This window comes from Thalassophryne amazonica, chromosome 4, assembly GCF_902500255.1.
Source record: "Thalassophryne amazonica chromosome 4, fThaAma1.1, whole genome shotgun sequence".
In the NCBI taxonomy this organism is placed as follows: domain Eukaryota; kingdom Metazoa; phylum Chordata; class Actinopteri; order Batrachoidiformes; family Batrachoididae; genus Thalassophryne; species Thalassophryne amazonica.
The window spans coordinates 140,649,280-140,671,824 of record NC_047106.1 but is presented as its reverse complement, the minus strand read 5'-3'; the positions used below and the strand labels follow the sequence as shown (position 1 = coordinate 140,671,824).

The following is a 22,545-nucleotide window of genomic DNA, read 5'->3' as shown; positions in this document are numbered from 1 at the left end:
CAAGATTGATATTGATATTTGATATTGATTAGTTATTTGGGTAGGTTTAGACAACCTGTTATTTGGGATATATTTGACACCATTTATTTTTTATCTTCGTCATTGCGCCTTTTAGTTTGTTACAGGAAGTGACGCTACGGAAGTAAGAATGAATGAATGCTGGTAGAAAACACAGAGTAGAAGAACGATTTCCTCCTGCGCTCGGTTCATCCATGCTTTCATATGTTCAGCCCTGGGCGACAGCCAGGTGGAAACCATTCGGAAAGATTCAGACGGCTTTCGGTGGCTTTTCAGTCATGTGACTATCTGAGAAATGGTGGAAGAGGTGGGCATGTCACAACATGTCCTGTGAGACTTCAACACGGTGGCGCTTTTGTTCCACCATCAGCTTCGTGCCAAAGCCATCAGCATGAATTTTGCTGCAACTCTTTTCATGGCAAAATCTTCTGTCACAGTGGAATGTGCCAAAAAAGTGCTGATGTCCACCTTTTCCGCAATTTCTTGGATAGTCACACGACGGTCCCACATCACCACAGCATTCACTTTGGAAATGATCTGGTCATTTCAGCATGTTGATGGCCGATTGGAGTGCAGCTCGCTCTCCACCGCTGTGCAGACGTCTTTAAACCGGTTGTACCGCTCCTTAATCTGTGTGATGCCCAGAGGATCATCACCAAAAGCCGTCTGAATAATCTGAATGGTTTCCACCTGGCTGTCGCCCAGTTTCTGGCAAAATTTAATGCAGTCATGCTGCTCCAGTCGTTCCGCCATTTCCTTGCAAAGAAAAAATGACGAGAAAAAATTCACGCATGCGCGCGAAGGTTCAAGGTTTGCTCATGCAAGCACACGTGATTCAAATCCATCAGGTTTTTGAAAAAAATAAAAACGTCGGATACTTTTCTAACAGACCTCGTATGTTCTTAATGGCATTTTGCATGATTGCAGTACAACATCCATTCCTGCATTTCAGGCCTGAAACACACACTAAAAAGTTAGGATGGGTGAGTAATGTGGTTAAACAAAATAAATAAATGATATTATGTCAAACAGGTGATTGTCATCATGACTAGTTCTAAAAGCTGTATCCACAAAAGGCTGATGCATAGATGGGCGGAGCATCTCCATTCTGTTAAAAAATGCAGGTGGAAATTACTGAAATGTTTAAAAACAATGTTCTTCAAAGAAAGATTGGAAGAGATCTGCAAATTTCTCCCTCTTCAGTCCATAATATCATGAAATGAATCAACGAATCTGGAGGAATTTCAGTATGTAAAGGACCAATCCCCAATCTCATAAACGGCACTGCATCAAGAACCATCATTCATCAATAGCTGATATAATTACATGGAGAAGGGATTACTTTGAGAAACCTTTGTCAAGCACGACAATACAGCGTTACATTCACAAATGCCACTTAAAACTTTATGATGCAAAAAAGCCTTATGTTAATCTTTTCCAGAAACAGTGTTGACTTCTCCAGACTTGGAGGTGTGTGGGTTTGACAGTCACACAGTGGAAATGTGTACTGTGGTCAGATAAGTCAGTGTTCTAGATGTTTTTTGGAAGATATGGACACCATGAGGTCTGTACCAGAGATGAAAAAGACCATCCAGACTGTTATCAGCAACAAGTCCAAAATCCTATTTCACACTTCTGTGATGACAGCATGAATGCAGAAAAAGACACTGAGATTTTAGAGCAACAAATGCTGCCTTCAAGATGACATCTTTTCCAAGGACATCCATGCATTTTTTTCAGCAAGACAATGCAAAACCACATTCTGCACATATTACAAAAGGCTTGGCTGCAGAATAAGTGAATATGGGTACTGGACTGGCCTGCCTGCAGTTCTGATCTGTCCTGTATTTTAATACTGTTTGGCAATCAAATCAATAATTAAGAAGTGTAAAAAGCATGAGGAGTGAGGAAAGCCACCAAGCCAACCACAGTAACACTGAAAGAGCTATAACTGTGACTGCGGACTGTAGCTGCTGCATTTTTATGGTTTTGTGGCAAAACTCAAATGATACGTGAGAGTTGGTCAGAAAGAATGTGTGATTTTCTGAAACCTGGAGGATGAATGTCACTTCTGATTCAAAAAATGTTTTAAAACTGAAAGCAAAAACTGTGTTGAACCAAAAAAAGAAAAAGATCTGACAAAGAATCTTTCAGGTGGTGATTAAAGGTGCACGTGCTAAATCACAAAATATGTGCAATCATTTAGTCTGTTTCACATTTTTTATTTTATTTTGTGAAAAGATGCCTCATTTCCTGTATATTGCAAAAACATTGCATATTGTTAATGCATTAAAAAATGAATACAAATGTGGAAGTGATTAATATTTTTTCAGACATTTTATATGAATTTAGTGCACTGTGCAAAAAAAAAAAACAGCTATGATTTAAAAAGTCAAAATGTGGCAAAAAAATAATGAAGTTTTTCAGTGTCAATTTATGAAAAAAGTTGTAAGAATTAATAAATATGTGGTGTGATGACCTTTGATTTTTAAAGCTGAATTGTTTTGGGGGAGCATGTGTGCGGTTGTACATCACGTTGGTCAGTTGACTGTTGATTATTATCAGCTGTGTGTTGTTTATGTGTAATCACAACAACAAAGGCATCAGGATTTTATTCTTCTTAAAAGATTGTTTGATTTCTCTAATGTTTTAATTTAAAAAAGACCAATCAGAGATTTCTGATATCTGACAATCCTGATCCGGATCATCTCCAAAATGCAGTGGAGTCTCCTGTGGCCTAATATCTATCTGTGGTGCAAATGTGGTGAGAATCCATGAAGTAGCTTTGACACAATCCTTCAAAGCCTATATAAAAGGAAATCCTGAGCCAAAATCTGGATCCGTTGTCACCGACTGAACAGTCCCCCTTAAAAATCGGTCCACCCTGCCTCACTGCACGTGTCATTAGCCACGGTTCACTGATTATCACCTCGTTTCTGCTTCAAACTGCCTCCAGTCATCATCTATCTCAGTGACAGATATCTGAAGCTTCAGCATCATTTCATCATAAAAGATGAAGTGATCAGCGCTGCAGCTACACAAGCGGCTAGGTGATGCGTTCACTGCACCTCCATCATTTCAAAGCATCACAGTGTATTGTCTTGTTTCTGCTTAAAACTGACTTTAGAGTGATTTAAGAGGTTTTACTTTGTCATCCGATAGTTAATCACATTAATCCATTTGATCGCTTTGCGTGAAAGAGTCCATCCCAGAAGAGCTACTGTGGTCCCAAATACGACTACTGGCATAGTATGTTTCTATGCTTTTTACCCTTTTAAATTCTTTTTTTATTATTAAACAGAGAGGCCAACAGCCTCACCTTTATTTAAAGTCTGGGTCTTTTTGTGAAGCTTAGGACTAGTGGCCGGTGATCACCATAGTATTTATTTTTTACACTTTTTGTTGTCTTTCTGCCACCTGTTTTTTTTTTTACCCCCTCTCTCTGAGGTGTGGCTCCATCCACAGATCGGAGTGGGTGTCTTCTTCTGCAGGACTCCTGTCCTGGACACCAGCATGGTTTCCCAAAATTTCCTGTATATTTTTATTGCCAATTGTGTCTGTAACATGGCCTAAGCAGAGGGTCACCCCCTTTGAGTCTGGTCTGCTTGAGGTTTCTTCCTCAACTGATCAGAGGGAGTTTTTCCCTTACCACTGTCACCTGTGTTCTTCCTCTAGAGGTTGGTAAGGTTGGACCTTGTGTGAAGCGCCTTGAGGCAGCTTTGTTGTGATTTGAGGCTATATAAATGAAAATAAATTAAATGAGGTCTGCCTCGCTTCACTGCTGAGATCTGACAATCAATCAATCAATCAACTTCAATCAACTTGTTTCTTATATAGCGCCAAATCACAACAAACAGTTGCCCCAAGGCGCTCCACATTGCAAGGCAAGGCCATACAATAATTACGAAAAACCCCAACGGTCAAAACGACCCCCTATGAGCAAGCACCCGGCCACAGTGGGAAGGAAAAACTCCCCTTCAACAGGAAGAAACCTCCAGCAGAACCAGGCTCAGGGAGGGGCAGTCCTCCGCTGAGACTGGCTGGGGCTGAGGGAAAGAACCAGGAAAGAGAGATCGATCACTAATGATTAAATGCAGAGTGATGCATACGGAGCAAAAAGAGAAAGAAACAGTGCATCATGGGAACCCCCCCACAGTCTACGTCTAAAGCAACATAACCAAGGGATGGTCCAGGGTCACCCGATCCAGCCCTAACTATAAGCCTTAGCGAAAAGGAAAGTTTTAAGCCTAATCTTAAAAGTAGAGAGGGTATCTGTCTCCCTGATCTGAATTGGGAGCTGGTTCCACAGGAGAGGAGCCTGAAAGCTGAAGGCTCTGCCTCCCATTCTACTCTTACAAACCCTAGGAACTACAAGTAAGCCCGCAGTCTGAGAGCGAAGTGCTCTAATGGGGTAATATGGTACTACGAGGTCCCTAAGATAAGATGGGACCTGATTATTCAAAACCTTATAAGTAAGAAGAAGAATTTTAAATTCTATTCTAGCATTAACAGGAAGCCAATGAAGAGAGGCCAACACGGGTGAGATATGCTCTCTCCTGCTAGTCCCCGTCAGTACTCTAGCTGCAGCATTCTGAACCAACTGAAGGCTTTTTAGGGAACTTTTAGGACAACCTGATAATAATGAATTACAATAATCCAGCCTAGAGGAAATAAATGCATGAATTAGTTTTTCAGCATCACTCTGAGACAAGACCTTTCTGATTTTAGAGATATTGCGTAAATGCAAAAAGGCAGTCCTACATATTTGTTTAATATGCGCTTTGAATGACATATCCTGATCAAAAATAACTCCAAGATTTCTCACAGTATTACCAGAGATCAGGGAAATGCCATCCAGAGTAACGATCTGGTTAGACACCATGCTTCTAAGATTTGTGGGGCCAAGTACAATAACTTCAGTTTTATCTGAGTTTAAAAGCAGGAAATTAGAGGTCATCCATGTCTTTATGTCTGTAAGACAATCCTGCAGTTTAGCTAATTGGTGTGTATCCTCTGGCTTCATGGATAGATAAAGCTGGGTATCATCTGCGTAACAATGAAAATTTAAGCAATACCGTCTAATAATACTGCCTAAGGGAAGCATGTATAAAGTGAATAAAATCGGTCCTAGCACAGAACCTTGTGGAACTCCATAATTAACTTTAGTCTGTGAAGAAGATTCCCCATTTACATGAACAAACTGTAATCTATTAGACAAATATGATTCAAACCACCGCAGCGCAATGCCTTTATCAATCAGCTGTTGATAAAGCAGACAAGCTGTTAACTGTTCTGTACCTTTATGTATAATTAAAGGTGAAATAAAAAAAAAAAGTTTCTCTGCTGGTCAGTTCTGATCACGTGATGATGGTGGGTTCTGATTTTAAAAACAAAGCTACTGCCAGTGATGTTTGTCTGCTGACAGAGGAAAGTGCTCTGAGGACACCTGGTGGAAACAAGAAGAATTACACTGCAGAGATGCAGACAGACACTGACTGGACGTGGGGATGGACTGGTTGTCTGGACCCTGGTGTGCTGACAGTAATCAGTCTGGACAGATACTATACGACACCATGGGATGACTTCACTGCTATGCTGATGACACGCAGCTTTATACACGCGAACTGCTGTTCTGCCTATTTTATGAACACATTTTAATGCGATCATAAATAAATGCAAACAAAGCAATTTTGTTTCATCATATTTTTTAAAATGTCCCAAATTATTTGGCAACAAAATGCTTTCATAAAGTGAAACAAAAATCCTGACATAAAATGTATGCTGGACAGTCATTAGCAGCCTTTGATGAATTTACAGCATTTCACTTTTACAGCCAGTTTTCTTCAGACAAGTCAGGGGACAAATACACGAACATTTCCAAGTCACTATGTCTTGGTTGTCATTTCCATCAATCTTACCAGCGTGGTACTGTGTGGTTCATCTGTCTGGAGGAGGCAGCTCTCAAAGACTAACTGTGCAAGGAGAAGACTAGTGAGGGAAGCCACCAAGACACCTGTGAAGATGTTCTAGGCTTCTGTGACTGCAACTGCAGAAATTGTGCATAGTGAAAGTTTGGAATTTTGCATCACCAGTTATACACTGTCATGGTTTAGTGGCACAGAGGATTTTCTTAAAAAAGATGTGGAATTTTAGCTTGTTTGCCAGGAGGTACATGAGAGATGCAAGCCTAGATTTGATCTGTTTGTTGTACAGAAATTCTTCTCTGCTCCACAATGAGGCTGTGCGTGGTGGCATCAGAGTTACAAGTTCTATAACCTATAATCTTCACCAGATGCCCAAACCGTATCAGCTCTCCTTTCGATGTGAAGAAGCAGCAGTTCTACTCAGTCCTTCCCAGATAGCTGAGCATCTTACTTTTCCAGATACCCGATGGCGGAATCGTGTTTCCACCACTTGTATCCATGACCTTGTTCTTTTTGTCATTACCCAAAGTTCATAACCATAGGTGTGAATAGGAGCATAAAATGACTGGCAAATCGAGTGACCCACCTTCAGGCTCAGCTTTCTTCACAACGGTCCGGTACAGCATCCATAATATATCACACGCCGCTCCAATCCGTCTATCGATCTCATGCTCCTAATTACCCCGACTTGTGAGTGAGACATAAACAAGGGGTGTCTTTGGAAAGTGCTAAATGGAACTGGGTGGGGAGGTTGGATTTAGGAGAGGGCAGTGTCCACAAATTATGTTTTTTTCTAACTTGAAGTTCTAATATTTGATGCACTTTGATCAGTGGGCATGCCTCAGAGCAGACTGACTCAGTGGGCACGTCTCAAGAATGCAGACTGGCTTGGTGGGTGTGTCTCAAAGTGCAGACTGGCTCAGTGGGTGTGTCTCAAAGTGCAGACTGGCTCAGTGGGCACGTGAGTGCAGACTGGATGAGTGGGTGTGTCTCCAGAGCGCAGACTGGCTCAGTGGGTGTGTCTCCAGAGCGCAGACTGGATGAGTGGGTGGTCAATGCAGACTGGCTCAGTGGGTGTGTCTCAAAGTGCAGACTGCCTCAGTGGGCATCTCAAGTGCAGACTGACTCAGTGGGCGTGTCTCAAGAGTGCATACGGGCTCTGTGGGCGTCTCACGAGTGCAGACTGGTTCAATGGGCGCAAGAGTCGCACAGAAACTAAATCATAACTTGTTTCAGTGATTGTTTTTACTGTCATGACTCCACACAACCCCGCTGAGAAGATTCTGGGTGACTGTGGCCATTGCAGAATTCTTCCTTCTCTGCAACATGTCTTGAAGTTCTGTCTAACTTGAAATGAGCTTGATGTCTGGTGGTTATGCTCACTGCTTTATTTGTACACAACAAAATGATAAATGACCTATTTTTTTGTTGTTGTTTGGGGAGATGATGGTCTAGTCGTTAAGCGTTGGGCTTGAGACCAGAAGATCTTCGGTTCAAATGCCAGCCTGACTAGACAGTCACTAAGGGCCCTTGGGCAAGGTCTTTAATCCTCTAGTTGCTCCCAGTGTGCAGTGAGCACCTTGTATGGCAGCACCCTGACATCAGGGTGAATGTGAGGCATTATTGTAAAGTGCTTTGAGTGTCTGATGCAGATGGAAAATTGCTATATGAATGCAGTCCATTTACCATTTGTTTAATCAACACTGGGGCAGCAAAATAAGCAACTGCCGCAGAGACGCATCGCCCTATAATCAGAAAAAAGGCTGAGTGGTTTTGCCGCCACATACAGATGGTTGGGAAAAATCCCCCATAATCCACTCTGACACGCAGTCACAGGGGCACTTTTGTAGTCAGCAGGCAGGCAAGAACTGAACACTGCAATCAGAGCAAGGACCAGCTCATTCCTCACCCAGAGGAAGGGCCGGACTTTCCCACCAACAGGAAGAGGATCCGCTCAGCTCAAAGCTGAAAAGTTGGTTCAGACTGAACTGTGACCTTCCTTTGACCATGTCCTTCACGGTTCTGCTCAAAACTGGTGAAAAATATGGGCCAGTTCACTAGATGGCACCATGGCTGTGGTCTGAGACCCTGTTTCCTGTTAGTGGCAAAAACCTGAGGGTGAGACTCCTCTGAAGAATGCTGGATCCTGTCTGGACTCAACACAGTCAGTCAGTCCACAATCACGTTTTATCGTTTTCTTTTATTTAGACAACCCCAAATAAAAGGCACATAAAACATTGCGCGCAAGTTTACATATTTTTTTCCTCAGTGGACATACATTTAAAAAAATGTAGGAATGTTTTACCTTTCTGCTAATCAGAAAGCCTAGCCTTCGTATATACAAAATTACCATTGTTAATGTTCTAATACAAAAGGATTTATAAAAGGTTATTTTGTCTTGCATGTCTGTCTGCGCTAACACGTCCTCTGCACTAAATGCTTTGTACAAAGATATACATTCATTTGCCTTCACAACATCTGCCAAATTCATCATAGAAATGTCACAGAAAATAAAAAAATAAATCCCCCAAAATCATAATTTGGCGAAGTATTTTGTTTCTTTTTTCACATTAGGTTGGAATCAAATGAACTCTTAAATGTCAGCGATACACTTAAGTAAGGGTGACTGACCAGAGGAGGCACTGCAGGCCGTCTCTGGAGCAGAACAGGATGAACTTCACAATGAGGCGTTTCCAACAAAAATAAAGTCACAACAGTTTGGGAGCCGGACACGTGAGGTCCACGGCCGGAGCGACGACGAAGGCTTCCTTCACAAAACGAGTCCATCACACAGCACGCAGACAGCAGGAAGCATCAGCATGTGGAAAGGATTTCAGGCACCCAGGAGGACAAACGACACACTTCCTATCAAACCTTAACTTTAAAAAAAAAATGCTTATCTTCATAAAAATCTACTATCCATCTAGAAAAGTTTTTAACTCAGCCTATCGGACAAGTTCAGCCATCCACATGCAACATCTGATTAAAAAAAAACATTTCCAACATCACAGCGCCGCTCCGCGATGAAAACATCCTGCTGCTCCTAATACACCATGGGCCATTCCACAGAAATATGAAATTTCGTTTGACCCATTACTGAACAAAGATCTGACTCATGTATCCTCTGATTAATGGTACAAATGTGCCAGAATGCCATTTTTCTGGAAATATTACCTGTACATTAATTAGTAACAGCTGTTTCAAATCTACAGTCTTTGTTTTAATATGACTGTAGTTCTTAACCCTATAATGCCAAGTGTATCATATTTGATACAGGATTTTCTGAGATGTCTGCTTCATCAGTGTGATATTTTCTCCCCAAAAACCCATCGTATACAATGAGATACTTGTAGTGCACAGACAAACCACCAGAAAAGACAGGGGGCTTAGCTTGAAAGAGGCTTAGAAATGAAGTTTCGTTTGACATATGCGCGAACAACCTGAAAACACTTATTCCTAGGAAATTTAGGGGTGCTTAAATTCAAAAATGTTTTCTTGGTCATAAATGTGCACATACACCCTTCATGCCCCAAAACGTACAATATAAGAGCAACACACTAAAAATTGTTTAATTGTGGGGGAAAATGAGCAAACAACCTGAAAAGAGGTATCCTTGGGTATTTTGGGGGTGCTCAATTCAAAAACGATGTTTTCTGGGTCATAAAACTGGATATTAACCCGCCACGAAACAAAACTTGGACTATAAGAGCAAAATTCTTAAAAATGGGATAAATGTGTGCAACATGAAATTGTGCATGATTTTTCATGAAAATTTTGGAATATCAAATGAAAGTGACATGCTCTTTCCTGAAAAAAAAAACATATTTCACATTAACCCTTTACATGCCTGGAAAGTACATGTGTATGGGCACGAGAACTATAAATTCAAACTGAAATGGCGAGAAAAAAAATACATTGATATTTAAAGTACCAAATCACTCAATTAAACAAATTTGAATATTTCCTTAAAATAAATTTGGTACGTGTATTAACTCTCAAGTATCATGTCTATTAAGTGAATCACACAATACTGATATGCATCATGCCATGCCAATCAATTAATTCATCTATTAATTAGTGCGTGCATGCCATGCCATTAGTCATGCAGGGTAACCAAAGTGTTTTTAAATAGCTCACCCCTTTCATTTCCTCCTGATCTGTGAACTTCCTCTATTAGACATTAAACACCTTCCTTTTGACTCAGTAAATCCATAATGTAGCACAAATTACTTCAAATAGCCTGTGGCTAAAATTCTAACTATATTTATCAACTGTCTCTGTAAGAGATAAATCAGAAATATTTAATTTTTTCATGTCTGTTCGGCATCACTTTTCCCTGAATTCAGGTCCGAGTCTGAGTCCAACTCATCTTCATCCTCTTGTGGCTTTTCCCCAGAATTTGAACAGTCTAAGCACCTACACAGTTCTGTGCAAGGTGGGCTATGTTCAAGGTAGGCTATGGTCTAAATGCTCGTCTTGAGCATGCCTCTTTCAAGCTAAGCCCCATGGTCTATAAAACTAACCTGTGTCTCTGCCCCATTAAGTACCTCTCTTCTGTAGTGTGCACATCCTACAATCTGCTACACATGCTTCCGAGTTCACCAAGTAGCTTACAAACAACAGCGTCCATGTAAGATCAGCTGCCGCCACCGTGGCCACAGGTATGACTGCTGAACACCGTTCCTCCTTCAGTGACCTTCAGCGAGTGTGGACGCACATCTGACAAACAGCCGGGTTCTGAAGTCTGTCAGTCAGGAGTTAGCTCAACTTTAAGAGTCTTGCTGGCACCGTTGCTGCTTAGCAACTTGTCACATTTGAACTCTTCCCAGTTGACACCCGAGCAGCACGTTCTGGTGTCATAAAGAACTGCCAGAAAAAAGCGCCTGCATTTGACTGCTCTCTGGGGTGGGTTTGTCTCTGTACTGTCGAGGACTTAAGAGACGACTCCTCCCACACGCACAAGGCCGTAGCATAGTGTTTATTTACAAAATAAAGTCAGTGTGTAAATCGGTGGACACGATTCGGCAGAATGTCTCAGTCACCTTCCTGAGTTTGATAGTGACGGATGGGAACCTATAAAACAAAAACCTCTCGCTGCAGTCACTGTGGGACTGCTTTTTCAGCAAAGTCTCATGAGCACCCATGTGGCACCGACGACCTCCACAGGTCAAAAAAGATCCTCAACGATCGCTATTAGTATTAAGTTTTTCACACTGCAATTTAGAAGTCAAAACCCGGTGTAGCAGGCCAGATTAAACTCCTGCCAAACTATACCTTTGTACAGTCTGGCCCAGTCTAAAATATAGATCAACAGTTGTCTTCTACCAAGCTGCTTGCCTGTTGTCCTGTAGTCCATCACAGCCTTGTGCAGGTCTACAGTTTTGTCCCTGGTGTCCTTAGACAGCTCTTTGGTCTTGGCTATGGTGGACAGGCTGGAGTGTGATTGAGTGTGTGAACAGGTGTCTTTTATACAGGTAACAAGTTCAAACAGGTGCAATTAATACAGGTAAAGAGTGCAGAATAAGAGGGCTTCTTAAAGAAAAATTAACAGGTCTGTGAGAGACAGAATTCTTGCTGGTTGGTAGGTGATCAAATACTTCTTTCATGCAATACTCGTAAAATGCAAATCATACAATGTGATTTTCAGAATTTTTTTTAGATTCTCTCACAGTTGAAGTGTCCCTACGATAAAAAATACAGACCTCTACATTCTTTGCAGGTGGGAAAACCTGCAAAACTACTTATTTGCCTCACTGTATGTTTGTGTGTACATACATACATACATACATATATCAGGGTGGTCTTCAACTGCTTCATTGTGTTATTTTATTTTTTGGTTCCTTTAGGGGAAAAATAAATTGGGTGAAATTTCGTGAGATTTGAAAAATATTACCCACTGCCGCCCGGCCCGTTTTTCATGACATGCGAGTGACATTTTGAGTTCTGGACTGGATATACGAGTTTATTCTTGGCAGATTTTGTTACGTCTGCCTCAGGTCGCATTTTTGAGGCATTAAACGTCACCATGGACGTCCTCCTCAAGGACCCTCAGAGTGGGAAGACGACACATCACTCCAGTTCTTACAGCAGGTTCTGGATAATGTTGCTGCTGTCAATGATTTAGCTGAGTGAGGAGTTGCATTTATCCAGGATTACAATCAGATCCTAACGAAGGATGAACAGCAGCGCCAACACCTGCTGCAAGCTGTTGAGTGGCATCAACGTCAGCTCCCAGAGGTGAACAAAATCAGAACCAAACGTCCCGTGACTGTTTTAACCAAATAGGTGGACAGTGACATGTAAAATCTTATCTCTCCTGTGTGGTCAGTTAAAGGAGAAAGGATTGTTGTTTCAGTGTGTATTTCATTTGTGAACAGGTACATACTATTGCTGGTTTGCACTAATATGCTCAACTATTGCAATTTCCACCCTGTGGGCAGCAGTGGTTACAATCCAACTGAAATAAAATTTTGCACAAAACATTTACCTCATTAAGATGAACAAATTTGTCAGGAATCACCTTAAAGTCACATTTTTATTTTTGGTATACTGTAGAGGGCCACCCTAGTGTGTGTGTGTGTGTATATATATATACACACACACACACAGTATATCATTGTTGCAGCAATGCATACATAGGGCTTTTATTGTGAAAGTCAGTTTCTGCGTACATGTTTGATGGTGACATGAGTGCAGAAAGTTCCCCATCTCTCTTCACACAATACAGTCCTGGTGTCTTTATTTGTTAACTTGCTCATTTAGATAAACTTTTTGTCTAAACATTTCCTCAGCTTAGAGAATGCTCAAAAGGTAAGTTCGCTTTCAGTCACCCTTCATTTTGGGTTTCGCAATTGTGAATCTCGCACCATCTCGCGGTCCATGACTCGCGTGAGAGGCCGGTTTCAGCAGATCCGGTTCAGGGCACAATGTAAAAAACCACGCCGTGAAGTATGGACAACAAGACATCGGGGCACGGCCTCTCAACTTGGGAGAACGTTTCATCATCATCGCCTGTGAATTTGCCATCCACATCCTCGTTAGTCATTGTTTACATGCACTGAGACGCCGGAACTCTGCTGGCACCACGGTGCATTCTGGGAAGTGCAGAGGGCTGCCAGGGGTCTTCCAGGAAAACGTTAAAGGACCAATTCCCCCACCGATTCCACTCCACCACTGGCAGCTCAAACACTGTCTAATGGGAAACGGTTTTGCTCTTTGATGTATATTTTTTAGATCCGTCCTTATCAAGACTACCCCAGACTAATAAGTAACCCCAGAGATCCCCACTTACCCTGCCTCACCCACAACCACACAGTACCGATTGGTCATCCCTGTACTGAAAGGTACTTTACATCTGTACTTCAATCCCGTCTTTCCACAGCCCCACTCCACTATGGTGTACGAGGTCTGTGAGAAAAGTATCCGACCTTTTTATTTTATGCAAAAAATATATGGATTTGATTTATATGTTTTTACGTCAGCCAAGCTTGAACCTTCGTGCGCATGCGTGAGTTTTTTGAGACATGCCTATCTCGGCTTTCAGTGCTTACCAGTCGAGTGAGTATAAGAGAAATTGTGGAGAGATAGGCTTGTCCCAACTTGTCCTTTAACACTCCGAAACGGAGGTGTTCCTTTGTCTCGCTTCATCAGCGAATCGGTCGTGGCGCACGAAGCCTCCGCGCGGCTTCCCATGACAAAATCTATGGTTCAAAGTGAAATCTGACGGAAAATAGCTGATGTCCAGCTCTTGTGATAACCAGAGAAATTGCACACGATGGTCCCGGCTCCACACAGTGATCCATTTAGAAATGATGTGGTGGTTTCTGCCTCTCGATGGTGGCTCGGAGCGCGGCGCGGCGTGCGCCATTGTGGGCAGTCCTTAAAGCTGTAGTAACACTCATTCTCTGTGAAGCCCGTAAAAGTTTCCCCGAAAGCCAGATACATTTTTCGAATGGTTTCCAGCTGCCTGTCTAACAGTTTCTGAAAAATTCTGATGGAAAAAAAGCCCAAATCATTCCGCCATTTCCTTGCAATGAAACAACGATGAGAGGGGTGGACCAGTGCTCACTCAAAGCCTGCCCACAGGCGAATGACGCAACTCACGCATACGCACGAAGGATCAAGCTTGGCTGACGTAAAAACATATGAATCAAATCTGTATATTTTTTGCATAAAATAAAAGGTCAGATTCTTTTCTCACAGACCTCGTATTTATATTAATAGTGAATGTAGTAGTGCCTGTCTGACTCTTACTTCTTACAGAAGTGTTTTTTGTTTTCTTGTTCTTATTGTTTATCCATCATAACGGCAGATCAAATCCCTTGTATGTGCAAACTTACTTGGCAATAAATTGGATTCTGAAGTATAAATGTCCAAAACACCTGTGGGATATGAAGTCGCCTTCCCAATTAATATTCCCGGGCATAAACTGGAACCAGTCCAGAATATAAACCAGGCTAGCCTAACTTGAACCCCAGGTACAGTCCAGGCAGAGGGTACATTCTGGACTGTTACACCGGTGACATGTTTGCAGTGCATTTTTCTTATTGTACCTTATACAGGAAGTATTCCCTAGCAGATCCCAATACTGTTTGGAGGAATCCAGCAGTGCTGAGGGACGACCCTCCAACAGATCTCAAACAGACCTAAACAGGAGCCTCTGAGACGTCGCTACCACCACCATGAACAAAACTTATGTTGTACTTAAACCTTTAAAATACTGATAGGTTCACTAAGATATAAACAGCATGAAACAAAAATTTACTGAAAGAGGAAACATTCAAGAACAAGCCCAGAAACGCTGATGAGCTTCACATCTAAAGTCACTGGTCTGATATCCAGCTGAACTGGGCCAAGTTTTCTCTAAAGTGTTTTAAAATTTACAGGCTCATCTGTGAAGATACTTGTGGGAAACCTGATCCTGGTCATTTTGAAGTACTACTCTTTCAGCAACTAAAGCCAAACTGAAAACAGGGCTAGCTGTCCGCAGCTATGTGTAGCGGGAACACAGTCGTTTGGGAGGACAACACTTCCCTAAACGGACTGTGCTTTATGGTCGCAGAGCGCCCTCAGTCTGAAAACTGGCACTGAGGGGGCGCCGTTGTGTACACAGGCTATGTAACAGCTGATAATGTATTAACTGCCAAGTGGTGGGAGTTCGACCTTGTCAACCTAAATGATGGAAGCAGTGAAATGACCTCCAGCTAAACAACAGTGTAACAATAAAATGTCATATTGAAATAAATAACAGCGTGTGTTTAATACTTTCAGCCAACACTGTGACATAAGGTGCTTTTCCACCATAGGGAGTAGTACCTGCTCTGCTGACTACGCACAATTCCACCAGTGGGATCAAAGCAAAATATTCACAGTAGCAGGCGCCTCATCTTCAGGCTTGAGCTTTCTGGACCGGAAACCACAGCAGCCAAGCTTCCAGCAATTAAGAGTGGTGATGAGTGAGGCACCACTACGTACGTTCTGCAACACCACCAAAAAGACAGACACGCAACCAAGCTGATCTGAAGGCAAGATGACGCCAGTCCATCAGTCAGGGATGGTACCCATTTAAAGCTGGGTGGACTGGGATGATGCAGATGAAGTGTCCAAGGACACAGGCAACATGCCTGGGACTCAAACCCAGGTCTACATATTGGTAGTCCAACTCCGTATATGAAGGAGCTAACTGCAACCCAGCATAACGGACTATAGTCAAAATTTGAATTAAATGTCTTGTTTTATTTGTAAGGAAGTGAACGACAACGATTTGGATTCCTGTGACCAGGGCTGGTTTAAGAAGCCATGCTTCAGCTCGTGTCTGTAAATCCAAGTGACACAAATAGTTGTCTCTATCGTTTAAAATACATTGCCGTACATATTGTCACTGACAGCACAAGAAGTGCAACAGTATCCTTTTAAAATTCATAAATATAACATTTAAATAAAAAAACAAAGTGAGACTCTTGGGAGTTTTTAGGATAAAATTTGCTAGTACAAAGCGTTGTGGTAACCGCTTCGTTTTCCTACAGCAATCAATCATTTTATAGGTGGGTAGAAATGACATGGGGGGGAATAAATAAAAATAAATAAATCCTACAGAGAATGTGTGTCTAATATCTAGCCAAAATATGTCATATATACGTAAGACAAAGTTAACTCTGCTTAAGTAAACTTTCAGTGAGATGTGACCAGTTTTCTAGATAATACACGTGGAATTTTAAGCTGCTGTTATTTCTCAACAAAACAGCACAATACCAGTAAAATACAGCTGACCACGTTCTGCTCTAATTTCAAGCAATCCTCAGTTAATTTTCACTTGTTCCATTGGTAGATTTTCGACATGAAAATAAGGCATTCTCAACTTGTAACAAGATTAGAAAGATAAGGTCTTTAACTTATTAGAAGCTAAAACTTAATTACAAGTTTAAAATATGCCAATGTAGCAACTGAAAATTCACTTAATTTCTTGAAGTAAAACTAAGTCCCTTTGGCTGCCCCCTTGTTTGCACTCTGGGTCACTGCAGCAAACCTGAAGCGGTTCTGCATGTTCAACTGGCACAGGTTTTACACCAGATGCACTTCCTGATGCGTTAAGATTTTGAAATTAGCAGAGAGAGCTCATTTTGAACTTTGTTTTATGACTATGAGGAAGTGTTTCTTTACAAATAACTTAAAATTAAAAACAAAAATGTTTTAGTTCAATGACAAAATGTTTCATAGCCTATTTCACTTAAGATTTGCAGTATGTATAATCTAAAAAGTCCTTATCTGACTGAAATGTTACTTGTTGAATGGTTTTGTCTTATATCAAGAGTAGATTAGACATTTTGGCTGGAAATGAGACAAACTTGGTAAGATTTAGTGCTTTTACAGCATAAGCAGAACCTGAGCTCGCAGCTGGAACTGGTTCCTGGAAGCTGGGAAAGTCTAGATTCAAGATGTACTCCCTGTAATAGCAAAGTGCCTATAATTAGTGTTCTACCAGCACATAAATCATCAGTATCCAGGCTTATTTGGCACCTGACACGACCAGAGCCATATGGTGCTGCTGTAGTGGCAACGAGGAGCTTTTTACTATTTCACTATCTTTAGGAGAATGTAGGTTTTTTCCTATGATGGTCTGCTGACGTAAAGGGTTTCCCTCATTTTCCACTAAAATCTTTGGCATAAAACTACTTTTCTACAAACCTTCAAAATGCACAAAACCAACCCACTATAGACACAGAAGAAAGCATTATGCAATGTGTACTGCCATTTTTGGCGATTGAGACGGTAACTGTGAAATATGGCAACTTACAGGTTAGCGCTGTTGCCTTCTTCTCCCTGACATATTCTGCGTGGAGTGGGCATGTTCTTGCCATCTGCAGGCTTTGTTTTCGGAGTCCAAATGAATGCACTTGAGACCAATTAAGGACTAGACTGTTGGCCTTCCAACACACTGGCAACCTGAAGACATTAACCCCACTCCCATATCCATCTGCAGACAACAAACCTCAAAAAGGCCTGTTTGGTCAGGGAAGAACTGATTCCGTTTTGTTGGTGACCTGGCCCTGTTTCATATCGTCTTATTGCTTTATATCTGTCAGAGGTTTTCCTTTTGTCCATAACAAACCTTGAAGCATCCATAAATCCTACAGATAACGTTGCTCCTCTGTCATTAGAAGAGATAACAATGGTGTCACCAGTTTAGTCCTCTACTGGCAGAGGTGTGCGCTCTATTGAAATGTGCTTGTATTACATTTGCTGAAGAAGGAAAAAAAAGGAAAAAAGGTTGACTAGACTATCAGCTCATTTTGATGGAACTTGACATTTGACAAGTCCCTCCTTTTTGCAGGCAGTAAAAACATGATCAACTGCTACATGTGGAGTAGAAACTCTACCAAGGAGGGGAGGAAGGCAAGACTTGGGACAGAAAAGGCATGCTCTCCATGGGCCTCATGGCGATGTTGAGCGGGCCTGTAATATTCATCGGCATGGGGGTGGTGATGGCGACTGGGTGGGCAATATTCATGTGAGCCGTGGTGGGGATGTTGACTGAAGCCAGGTTGACGGGGCCAGTGATGGTGACCGGGTGCTGCAGGTTGACTGGCGAGGTGATGTTGACTGTGCTGGTGGCGATGTTCATCTGAGCAGCGATGGTGACCGGGTTGCTGGCATTGGCGGTGCGGTTGACAGCCGAGGTGATGGCCACCGAGCTGGTGACTGGAGTGTTGGTGGCAGAGTTGTGTACACTGTTGGTATCTGTGTAAAAGAGAGAGGTGGAAGAAATGATAAGGAGTGAATTTAGCGTCTGGTCTGCCTGGTCTACCTATACTACCCATCCAAAACTAGGGAATAAGCAACATTGCTCTCGGCTCCTTGCCGTTGAGCTGGGCCACTGAAAAGGTCAACAGATCATGAATGCATAATGCCAACTGTGGTAGTATTGTTGAAGAACCTACCTCTGGATTGAGAGTTGTCAATTAGGACTTGGAAGGAGTATTTAAAATCTCTCCTACCGTCAACTCACCTGAGGGGTAAATTCAAAAAGCAGGATCAATCGACTAACCAGCTAACCTGATATATGTAAAGCAGAACACTGATTTTAAACAGCATAAAATGATCAAGAACTGTCAGGTCCGTGTATGCCCAAAGCTGGATGCTCACTCTGTGACAGAATAGACTTTCTGGCCACTCCAGGTGGCTTTCAGGATCAGCGTTTTGAAAGGTTCCATGTTAAAAACTTAGTCATGCCTTGACTGTGACCTTCCAGAAATCAGCTGTCTTTACAGACGGGAATCAACAATGTTGTGAGCAGCTGAACCAAATCTGTGCAATGACTACGGTGAACAAGGCAGAAGTTACAGATGAGTAAAACTTTGTAGCCATTTCTTTAATGGCGCTTTTCATTTACCTGATTATTCTATGATCCTGCTCATGAAGTGTTAACCTAAATGAGCACATCAGAGGATACAGGACCTCAGACAGCACCAGTCCTCTGTTAAATAACAGGGTTCATCGGCCACTACTGCTTTGCAGAAGGATAATTTGAGTGTTTCGGGGTTTCGGCTACTAGCTACGGGATTACCTTTCGTGGCCCTGAGTGGTTCCACTGCCAGTCACTTATGCCTATTCAGAAATACAGACACATACGGAGTTACAAAAGTACAGGGCAGTAGTGCGTCATCTGGGAATCAACTGTAGCTTATCGGCATTGTGACGGGAAGACTGACTGTCTCAACACTGAATTATCCATTAAAACCCATCTCACTCCTACCCCCCAAAAATAACATTAGAAATAAATAAATAAAAAGTGCATCTCATTACAGCCCAGCCAATCTCGGCTGATATGAGCCTTTCAGACACATTTCAGATTGGTGTTATTTTTGCAGATATGAAAACTTTCACTTTACCAAATAATGAAAAATGATCATAATGATAATGAATAATAATAAAACAGTGTGTGTTAGAAACTGTGTCATTATATAGTTTGTCCAACTGCATTGTAACATGCTGTCAAGTATGGCTAGGGCCCCATCACCCCTTGGTCACATTACAGACTGTGCAAACTACCGTATTTTTCCAAGTATAAGTCGCACTGGAGTACAAGACGCACCTGTCCAAAAACACCTCTTTAAGAGGAGCGTGGAAAAAAAGGACCTCTAATAGTCGCACCGGAATACAACTTGCATTAACCTCTTGATGCAAGAAAAGACCAAATGATTTAAGCGTGGCATTATTTACTTATAAGGCACACAGGGGGTTAAAGTGTAGGTGACATGATATGTAATTTTTATTCCTGAGTATTTAATACTAAAATTAAATAACAGTTTGAAATAATGCTTTCCCGGTGTGTTGTTACTGAAGACAAATATTCAGATTTTTTCCTACACTCTTTGCGTGCAGCAGATGAGATGCTGCAAATTGAAAGACACAGATGCAATTAATGGCAGGGTTCTCAGCAGGATGTTTTTCCTCAGCGTAAGGGGGGGCAATCACCTTAAGAAACCGGGGTTCGTGGACTGCTTAGGCTTCGACTCCGCTGAAGCTTCTTGGTGTTTTCTTTAAACTTTAAAATGTAATCAGAAAATTAATCTTGAAAAAATTAATCTTGAAAAAAACATTTCAATTCAATTCAATCAATTTTTTTATATACGCCAAATCACAACAAACAGTTGCCCCAAGGCGCTTTATATTGTAAGGCAAGGCCATACAATAATTATGTAAAACCCAACGGTCAAAACGACCCCGTGAGCAAGCACTTGGCTACAGTGGGAAGGAAAAACTCCCTTTTAACAGGAAGAAACCTCCAGCAGAACCAGGCTCAGGGAGGGGCAGTCTTCTGCTGGACTGGTTGGGGCTGAGGGAGAGAACCAGGAAAAAGACATGCTGTGGAGGGGAGCAGAGATCGATCACTAATGATTAAATGCAGAGTGGTGCATACAGAGCAAACAGAGAAAGAAACAGTGCATCATGGGAACCCCCCAGCAGTCTACGTCTATAGCAGCATAACTAAGGGATGGTTCAGGGTCACCTGATCCAGCCCTAACTATAAGCTTTAGCAAAAGGAAAGTTTTAAGCCTAATCTTAAAAGTAGAGAGGGTGTCTGTCCTCCCTGATCTGAATTGGGAGCTGGTTCCACAGGAGAGGAGCCTGAAAGCTGAAGGCTCTGCCTCCCATTCTACTCTTACAAACCCTAGGAACTACAAGTAAGCCTGCAGTCTGAGAGCGAAGCGCTCTATTGGGGTGATATGGTACTACGAGGTCCCTAAGATAAGATGGGACCTGATTATTCAAAACCTTATAAGTAAGAAGAAGAATTTTAAATTCTATTCTAGAATTAACAGGAAGCCAATGAAGAGAGGCCAATATGGGTGAGATATGCTCTCTCCTTCTAGTCCCCGTCAGTACTCTAGCTGCAGCATTTTGAATTAACTGAAGGCTTTTTAGGGAACTTTTAGGACAACCTGATAATAATGAATTACAATAGTCCAGCCTAGAGGAAATAAATGCATGAATTAGTTTTTTCAGCATCACTCTGAGACAAGACCTTTCTGATTTTAGAGATATTGCGTAAATGCAAAAAAGCAGTCCCACATATTTGTTTAATATGCGCTTTGAATGACATATCCTGATCAAAATGACTCCAAGATTTCTCACAGTATTACTAGAGGTCAGGGTAATGCCATCCACAGTAAGGATCTGGTTAGACACCATGTTTCTAAGATTTGTGGGGCCAAGTACAATAACTTCAGTTTTATCTGAGTTTAAAGCAGGAAATTAGAGGTCATCCATGTCTTTATGTCTGTAAGACAATCCTGCAGTTTAGCTAATTGGTGTGTGTCCTCTGGCTTCATGGATAGATAAAGCTGGGTATCATCTGCGTAACAATGAAAATTTAAGCAATACCGTCTAATAATACTGCCTAAGGGAAGCATGTATAAAGTGAATAAAATTGGTCCCCATTTGTAAGGATTTTCTATAGTAAACTGCTGTGTATAAATAAGCTCCTATGCAGTGACACATTTCTACACTCTTCCATGTTTTGGTCTGATACCTCGTTTCTTCTGGCTTTAAAGTAAGACTGTAACAAAGATATATATATATATATATATATATATAAAAAAAAAACTATGGCCTTACTTAAAATTTGGCCTTCACAATGCAGGCAATAGTGTTTCATAGGGATCTAAATGAAGAATGTTACTTTAGCCCCGATCTCCAATGCAATACTTGTGCGTGGCGCGCAGCTGTGCTCAGCCTGGAGTGCTGAGACTGTGACACCAGGATAGGTTCTCCCCGATGGAAGGGCGGACGTCTCATTTTGGGGAAAAACAGTTTGGTCAGTTGTAGTATGCGGTCCATTTTACATCATTTGGAAAGAGTGTCATTTGATTTAAAACGGCAATTCGCTTCGAAGTTACTGATTCCGGAATGATCAGTCTTTCTGCTGCAGCAAATCCCGCAACACACACAAAGCGGAGGATGTCATTATTATTATTTTCATGAGGGACACTAACTTTAGTTTACGAACCAGAGAAGCAGGAAATATTGAGGTTCCAGTACACTGCAGAGTACCGCGTCGTTGGCTGCCCAACAAAAAAAGCACATTACTGACGAACAAATAAAAACTGTCCGTGTGAAGCGGTGGACAATTCTCACAGAAAAAGAGTCCTATTTAGAGACTTTAATTGGCACAAAAAGGTGAGTCATGACTGACATCTTTGATATAGGTTGATGAATAAATTGTGGACACGCTTCTAAATTAGAAGCGGCGGGTCTAGTTCTGATTTATTTTCAGATGTCATTTTCCAATTTGGATACGTTTCATCAGACTGTAATGATGATCTCACTGAAACAAAAAGGTAGGACTATGTATTTACTCCTTCTGTGACTGGTTTAATATTTAATAACACGTTATGCTACACTAACTGTATTCAACAAGGAAATGAGATTTATTTCAAAAATACCTGATTTTTTTTTTTTTTTTGTCATGAAAAATGACACGAGGGACAGAACATGGCATGGCCTACCATTTTTATGCTGATGATTGTCATGTCTACATGCTTAGTTCTAAAAACAGCCTTTGCCCCCTGACATCCCTACTCGACTGTCTGTGTGACGTCAA

The 22,545-nt window shown here is 41.6% G+C and overlaps 1 long non-coding RNA gene across 1 annotated transcript; it reads right to left on the bottom strand.

Moving 5' to 3' along the window:
* Positions 1-16,797: 16,797 nt before the first annotated feature.
* LOC117508846 lies at positions 16,798-18,668 on the bottom strand. The gene is made up of 2 exons (XR_004560212.1): positions 18,380-18,668; positions 16,798-18,179 (listed from the first exon to the last, which is right to left on the bottom strand). It is a non-coding gene; the product is annotated as an uncharacterized LOC117508846 (long non-coding RNA).
* Between the last annotated feature and the right edge of the window lie 3,877 nt (positions 18,669-22,545).